General features: G+C 35.1%; 1 pseudogene; it reads left to right on the top strand.

Annotated features, from left to right (window-relative positions):
• Positions 1-5,176: 5,176 nt before the first annotated feature.
• LOC125492887 (cysteine-rich receptor-like protein kinase 10) lies at positions 5,177-7,082 on the top strand (annotated as a pseudogene).
• Positions 7,083-7,323: the final 241 nt, after the last annotated feature.

Below are 7,323 nucleotides of genomic sequence, written 5' to 3'. Positions count from 1 at the left end.
ATTAAAATTCTTTTTTTTTTTGTTTTGAACAATGGATTACTACAAATATAAACAAAGAAAAATTAATAAAACAGGTCTTTGAAAAAATGACTAAGAACAAATCATTTAAAACAAAAAATTATCTCTCGAAAAGTATATAATTCATATGAATTTACGTAAAAACAAACAATTTTTAAAATAAAACATTAAGAAACAATATCCTTAAATAAATTATAAATATAATACAAAACGAAAATTCACAGTGTAGAGAAAAGTAATCACAAAATTAGATTCTTCAAACATTCGAAATAAATATACATTGTAGAAAAATAATTGAATTCCATAACATGAAGAACATGAATAACATGAAAATATTAGAAGAGAGAAAGACAAACCCAAAAAAATTACTATCAAAAAAAATAAGAGAGAGAATGGGGGTAGTTGGTAAATTAGGAGCATTAATTGTGCCTTAAAAATACAAATCTGATTTGAAATTTGAAATGAAATTTTCATTTTAAATTCAAATGGAACTTCTTAAAACACATATTTGAGGCCTAAACCCAAACACTAATAAAAAGCTGCCACATTACCTGTGTATGTTTGGCCCACATCCACCGAGTGTATGTGTAGCCTTTGCCAGAAACAAAGGGCTCCATCGAAAAGCTTACCATCATATGCCCAATAATCTGATGAACAAGTCCCAGTACGATTTTATCATCAATCTAGCATTGGATCCACCTGCAAATCTTTATTTCATAAAAACAAATATATTAAAGGATTTTTATAACTTATATCATAATACATAGATTAAGAGTATCAAGATTTCATTTAAAAATATATAATGCAACAAGTATTTATTTTGGCGTAATAAATAATGATAGATATTTAAGAAACAAATAATTATGTAAGATTTTTTTAGTTTGGTTAGATTTTGAAATGAATTTTTTTTGTATAATAATTTTTTATATAGGAATTTTTATACTTTCGACCTGTGTTTGGATCCTCTAGAGTTGTAGAATAACTCTACAAGGATGGAGAACATATAATGTTGCCAAATGCCAATACTGTTACATGGAGAACTACTTAGCTATTTATCTAGACTTATTAATATACGGAGAGAAACATTTATTAAAATAGCAATTTACCCGTAGCTGGTGGTGGTGTTGGCGGCGGTGGCAACAATGAATTAGATCGAGAAATTGGGGAATATTTAGCTCCATTGAGCACAACCGATGAACGATCATTGCGGAGGTGGCATTGCATATTAAGGTTGACATATTACCATATTCAGCCATAGGCTTTAATGTTGATCTTGAGCATTTCTCACATCGACTGCCTAGAATATCAGGAGTGCATTGCACGAGGATATGTACATGGCCAAGTGGTGCAATATTGACTTGGCCTAAAGCGTAACCTCCCGTAGCTTTGTGGTAGGCCGCTTCCTCTAACAAACCATCTATATTCTTCGCCACAATTTGAGCTAAATATGGACTAGAGTCGTCTTTTAATACGCCATTAAAACCCCAATTAAAAGGGATTTCTGCTTCGAAGGAGAAAATAGTTCGGTTTGCATAACGACCCATGTATTCTTTGAACCATTGCATCGATTCTATCTGAGTTGGACATCGGGTTATGATCTCCTGTGATGCTTCCTTCACACAATCATGGCCTTGTTGTGAATTAAGGTTGCCTCGGCAACTATAGAGTGTGTGTACTCTGTCAATCCCGTCACCAAGGAAAGAGTTGCCAAAGCTCGAAAGAAAGGCTTGATTTGTGAGGCTAGGAAGGAGGGTAAGGAGGTTGTTTTCACTAGTGGAAATACCCAAGGGGATGCGATCAAATGTGGGCTTTCGGATGCGGTTTTGGTCCGTAATAGATGGACTCGCAGCAGGTGTGTAAATCAATTTGATGTGATCCAAAACCGCATCAGAAATGGATAATCTGATGCGGTTTTAAGGGAAAGCCGCATCAGATTAGACTAAAATCTGATGCGGTTTCACCAAAAACCGCATCAGATTATGGTCTTGGCGCCAAGGTTTTGGACCTCTAGGTGTACAATTTGATGCAAATTTCTCCAAAATCGCATCAGGTTTTTATAATATATATATATATATATTATATTTATATAAAGCTTATATCTAAACCTGCCTTAATTAGAAAATATCTCACGAACGTGTCGTATAAAGTACTCAAAATGATATTATTATATATAATATAATATTCATAATGTACTACAAATGAAGTTATAAATAAGTACCAAAATAAAAAAATATACATATGAAATGAGTGTAGCTAGTAACATAATCCTAACAAAAAAGCTCAAATCCTCGACATCATCCTCACATGCAATTGTCGGTAGGGTAGCGTGTAAGCAAATGCCGAACCTCGTTATCTCGGAGGCGGTGAAAGAATCTTCCCTTGGCTTGCCCTTGATGAACACCTTATAAAAACATCCATAACGAAACACACATAAGAAGTCAATATAATAATGAGACTAAGTGCGGGCGGTTAAAGAAATTAAAGTTGAGCTAAGAAGTAAAAAATCGACCCGAAATGACCTTCATTTACCCAAATTGGGTTTTAAAGCATGAGAAATGGTGGTTCCTTACTCTAATGGTTATATATGTTGCTATTAGTACTATATATGTCCTAACATTGTATTGTATATGTAAATTGAACTTCAAAGGCCAAAAAAGGTCGAGAAAGGCGAAAATGGGTTGTCATATATAATACCTTGTCAATATCCTCGACGTCGTTGCAACATGAGGCTATATCGAACATGAACCTCAACAGATAGTAGCCACACTCGGTTCCCCCGGGTTGTTGAGCACACTAATTATAGAATTATATTAAAAATTAATATGAATTACCTTCATTGCTTTCCACTGAGGAACTCTTCCTGTTCTCCCAACCTTCTTCAAGTAGCTGTAGTTATTTTAATTTCATGTGAGAAGCCGACAAAGGAAGAAATTAGTGAAATGTGTTGCCTATTTATGCATGATTTGAGGATTAAGGATCGTGGTGTATGTTGAGCTGCAGAATCAAAATGATATACTGCGTTGTTTGTAGGAGAAATCACAAGAAGCGACCAATAGGCACTAAAAATCACAAAATCAAGTGAAATTATATTGTGAGTACATACTTGTATTGTATAATAATTATTAAGTGCTAAAAATGGATAAGGTTAAGAACTATACTCTTCAAAACAAGGGGAAAATATGAAATTATATTGTGAACGTTGAGCTGTTTGGATACATAGGCTAATATACTCCTTAACCTCACCTGGGTTTTGCAAACAGTTGTCAGCTCGGACAAAATCTGGACATAACCACCCAAACTGACCGCATCCAGAAGGAGACTCTTGGAGTAATCTTCAATTCAAAGCAAAATCATATACATAACATCGATGTATTATTAGATATTGCAAAGAAAGTTCATACGTTTCATAAGTACCGATGTTATACCTCATGAATGCTTGAATTAACGAAACATTCAACATATCTCCGCAGAGGAACTCTTCCACATCATCCTTGGACACCCATGTCAACGATTCCTCGTGGTAGTTGAATTCCATGGCACCCAACTTAACCTCCAAAGGTGTATCATCCGGCATATCACGCATATTTGCATGTAGCCACGAGCATGCCTTAGTGAGACCTTGAAGCGTTGAAGACTCGATCCAAGTAGGTTTAGGAGGGTTTTGTTTGGGACTTGAACCTTTGGAGACTTGTGTTTCTTCCCCCGAAATCGCCTTCTTTGGCTTGCTTGAACCCTCCTTTTCTTTCGCCTTTTGTAGAGGAGGTGAGTCCGCCTTGCTTTCGTTGGGCTTCTTTATTCTCTCCAAATCCTATTGATTGAAACCGAGAAAAATTCAACATACTTAGTTAATACTTAATAGATTTGAATTAAATAGATCAATACGATTGAATACTTTAGTTGGTTCATTTTACCTTATCTGAAAACCTCACCCATGCCGATGGCCGGAGCACATAACCACCACGAGCGTCGGTCAAGACATTTGTATCCGTCGACGGGTTAGTTAATGGGAGAGCAAAGTCTTTGTATTCAGGAGTGATTGAGACTACACTAACCGCCAAGTGATCATTGTCCACCAATTGATGATGGACTGTTGCTCGTTCACTTTGTGGTTGTGCATTTCCTTCAGCCACCACAATCAAACCCGCATCTTTTACATCTAGTAAAAGCTGGCAAGGCGTTTAATTTCTTCCTTCAAAAGTATATGAATTGAGGTTAGTTTATATAAAGATGTCATCAATGACATGGGAATGATCTTGAGCATCCATTTATGATGATCTAAGGGCCTAGATTGGTTTTATATTCTTATTTTATGCTATGGTACTCACAAATTTAAATCTCTTTCACACATACAATGTATATATGAAGGTTGGATCATAAAATAGTATACATATTGATGTACATCATAACTATCATCTAAAACATATAGATTGATTATTTAAGAATTGGGGTTGGCTCAAGTGATGAGGTTTTCCATCGTGTCTAGTCAAGTCTAGCTAGGGTTCAGTTCCTAGACCAAGCAGTTACATAGGAATTCAAGGGGGTGGGGTTTCGGCCTTCGGTGAGGGCATCACATAGAATTTCTTGTTACCTATTAAAAAATAAATGGATTGGGTACTTAATTTCTTTTGAAATGTAATAAGTAAGCATGATACAATAAAATGACAAATCATGTTTTTGAAAGTGTACATTGAAATAATTCTAACGAGATTTCACTTGACTATCTTTTTCTTTATATAACTAGTTATTAGGCTCGAGCTATGCCCCGGGTAAGAAAAAATTTCATTTATTAATATAATACTTTATGATAATAACATTAAATACAACTTAGTCTAGTGGTTAACACTTTAGTATATGTACTTGAGGTCTCGGGATCAAATCATATACTACACAATTTCTAAATTTTTTTATTGACATGAATTATATGAACTAAAACTCCCTAGGGAGAGCGCCACGTGGCACAGTTTCTTGTTTATGCACGCCTTTTAATATATTTGTATAGATAGATAGCAAGAAAATAGCTTTATTGTTAGTTGGTGAACAATGTCAATTTAATCAATGTAGCAATATTTAGGAATCGAGGAAGTATTTAAGAAAGGTGGATGGTCCATATAGTGAAGTTTTGTAAAAGACAACAGCGCCTGCTAATTATGATCGAAATATGTCATGGCAACAACCTACAAGTTACCCTCTAATCCATTTCTTTTTTTCCTGTAATTCAGGTAAAAACAAAGTATCGACAACGGTGATCGTTGCTATTCTTTTGCCGGTGGTGGTGGTAGCAACTATCATAGTTGCTCTGGCAATCTGTTTTGTAAAGAAGAGATCTAAAAACTATAATGTTGTACCTGTTGGAAGTGGTAAGAAGATATTATAATTTATAAGTTACTAAAAAATTGATTTAACTTACGAAATTATTGTTCTTTAATTAATCGCCTTGTTCATAATTCTTATCTCTACGTTGTTATGTAGGTGAGGATTTCGCCACCCTCGACTCCTTACAATCTGATCTGGCAACACTTCACTTGGCAACAAATAGTTTTTCAGAGGAGAATAAAATAGCTGAAGGTGGATTCGGCAGTGTCTATAAGGTGAATATTTTTTCAAAAGTTAGACAAATAGCAATAATCAAGTAATTGTTGTACGGAAAAGTTTCTCTATTGTAATTGTATATATATGTATCCATTGTTGTAATAAAGTTTCTTTGTTGATGAACTTTTTTTCCTAGGGTATACTGTCAAATGGACAAGAAATAGCACTAAAGAGGTTATCTAGAAGTTCTGGCCAAGGTGCACAAGAATTCAAGAATGAGGTTTTGTTCATAGCTAAACTTCAGCATAGAAATTTCGTGAGGCTTTTGGGATTTTGCTTAGCAGAAGGGGAGAAGCTCCTGGTGTACGAATATGTCCCAAATAAGAGCCTTGATCATTTCAGTTTTGGTATGATTGTTTCCATATAGACCTTAAGATTCCATATTAGTAGTTATTGGTTTCTTAATATTGTGACATATGTGAAAGATTGAAGTGGACTAATTGAATGTATGTTAACTTGTGAATTAGATCCTAAAAAACAAGGACAATTAGACTGGGTAAAGCGTTACAAAGTTATAGGAGGAATCGCTCATGGAATGCTTTATCTTCATGAAGATTCCCGACTTTGAATCATATATTGCGATCTCAAGGCAAGTAATGTCTTGTTAGATGCTGATATGAATCCTAAAGTATCTCACTTTGGCATGGCAAAGATATTTGGCGTAGATCAAATCCAAGGAAACACAAGCAGGGTGGTTCGTACTTAGTGATTGTAGTACAAATTTTGTCATTACAAATAGTCCTCAAGTTTAAAGTATTATGCTCTCATGAAATGATGAATTAGATTAACGAATGTGTTCATGTATACAACTTAAATTTAACTTTTTTTTTTTGTAGTGGCTACATGTCTCCAGAATATGCTATGCATGGCAAATTCTCTGTTAAGTCCGATGTGTACAGTTTTGGTGTACTTGTCTTGGAAATCATCAGCAGTAAGAGGAACAGTAATTTCTACCAATCAGGCTATGCCAAGGACCTTTTAAGCTATGTAAGCCCTTTTTTTCGATAGATTTTCTTGGATAAATTGTGAACGAAGGTGAAAGATCAAATGAGTATGCAGGCTTGGAAGCAATGTAAAGACGGCAAGCACATGGAATTTTTCGACTCGACAATAAGAGAATCGTGCTCATGTAGCGAAGTATTGAGATGCATGCACCTTGGTTTGCTATGCGTTCAAGAGGCTCTGGATGAAAGACCTACAATGGCAAGGGCAATGCTCATGTTGGACACTCACTCGACAATATTCCCTCCGGTGCCGTAAGAGCCAGCTTTCTTTTATAGGAGCGTAACAGAATCAACTAGCTCTGAGAAAGGCATTAGCTCAGATCAATCAACAAGTAAATCAGATCCATGGTCTGTAAATGATATCTCTGTGTCAGAAGTTGAAGCTAGATAGGCGTGAGTGCATATGGATGAACAACATAGGTGATCATCACTCAAGAGTAAATTTTAAGATAATGTGATGCAAGGAGAAATATACCATATTTTATACGATGATCTCGGTACTATTTTTCTTGTTTGTAATGTACTTAATCGAATACTTCCTCCGTTTCAAAATAGTTGCACTGTATTCCTTTTTTGAAAATGTCATAATAATTGCTCCATTTCCTTTTTTGGTAAGCTTTCATTGCATGAAATTACCTTTTTCCCCTTACTATTAACTTCTAATATTAAGTATTCACCTACTAACCATTCCCTCCCATTTATTAATCTCACC

The sequence above is a fragment of the Beta vulgaris genome, chromosome 8, assembly GCF_026745355.1.
Source record: "Beta vulgaris subsp. vulgaris cultivar EL10 chromosome 8, EL10.2, whole genome shotgun sequence".
Taxonomy (NCBI): Eukaryota; Viridiplantae; Streptophyta; class Magnoliopsida; order Caryophyllales; family Amaranthaceae; genus Beta; species Beta vulgaris.
The sequence above is the reverse complement of the archived record's forward strand: the minus strand, read 5'-3'. Positions and strand labels throughout refer to the sequence as shown.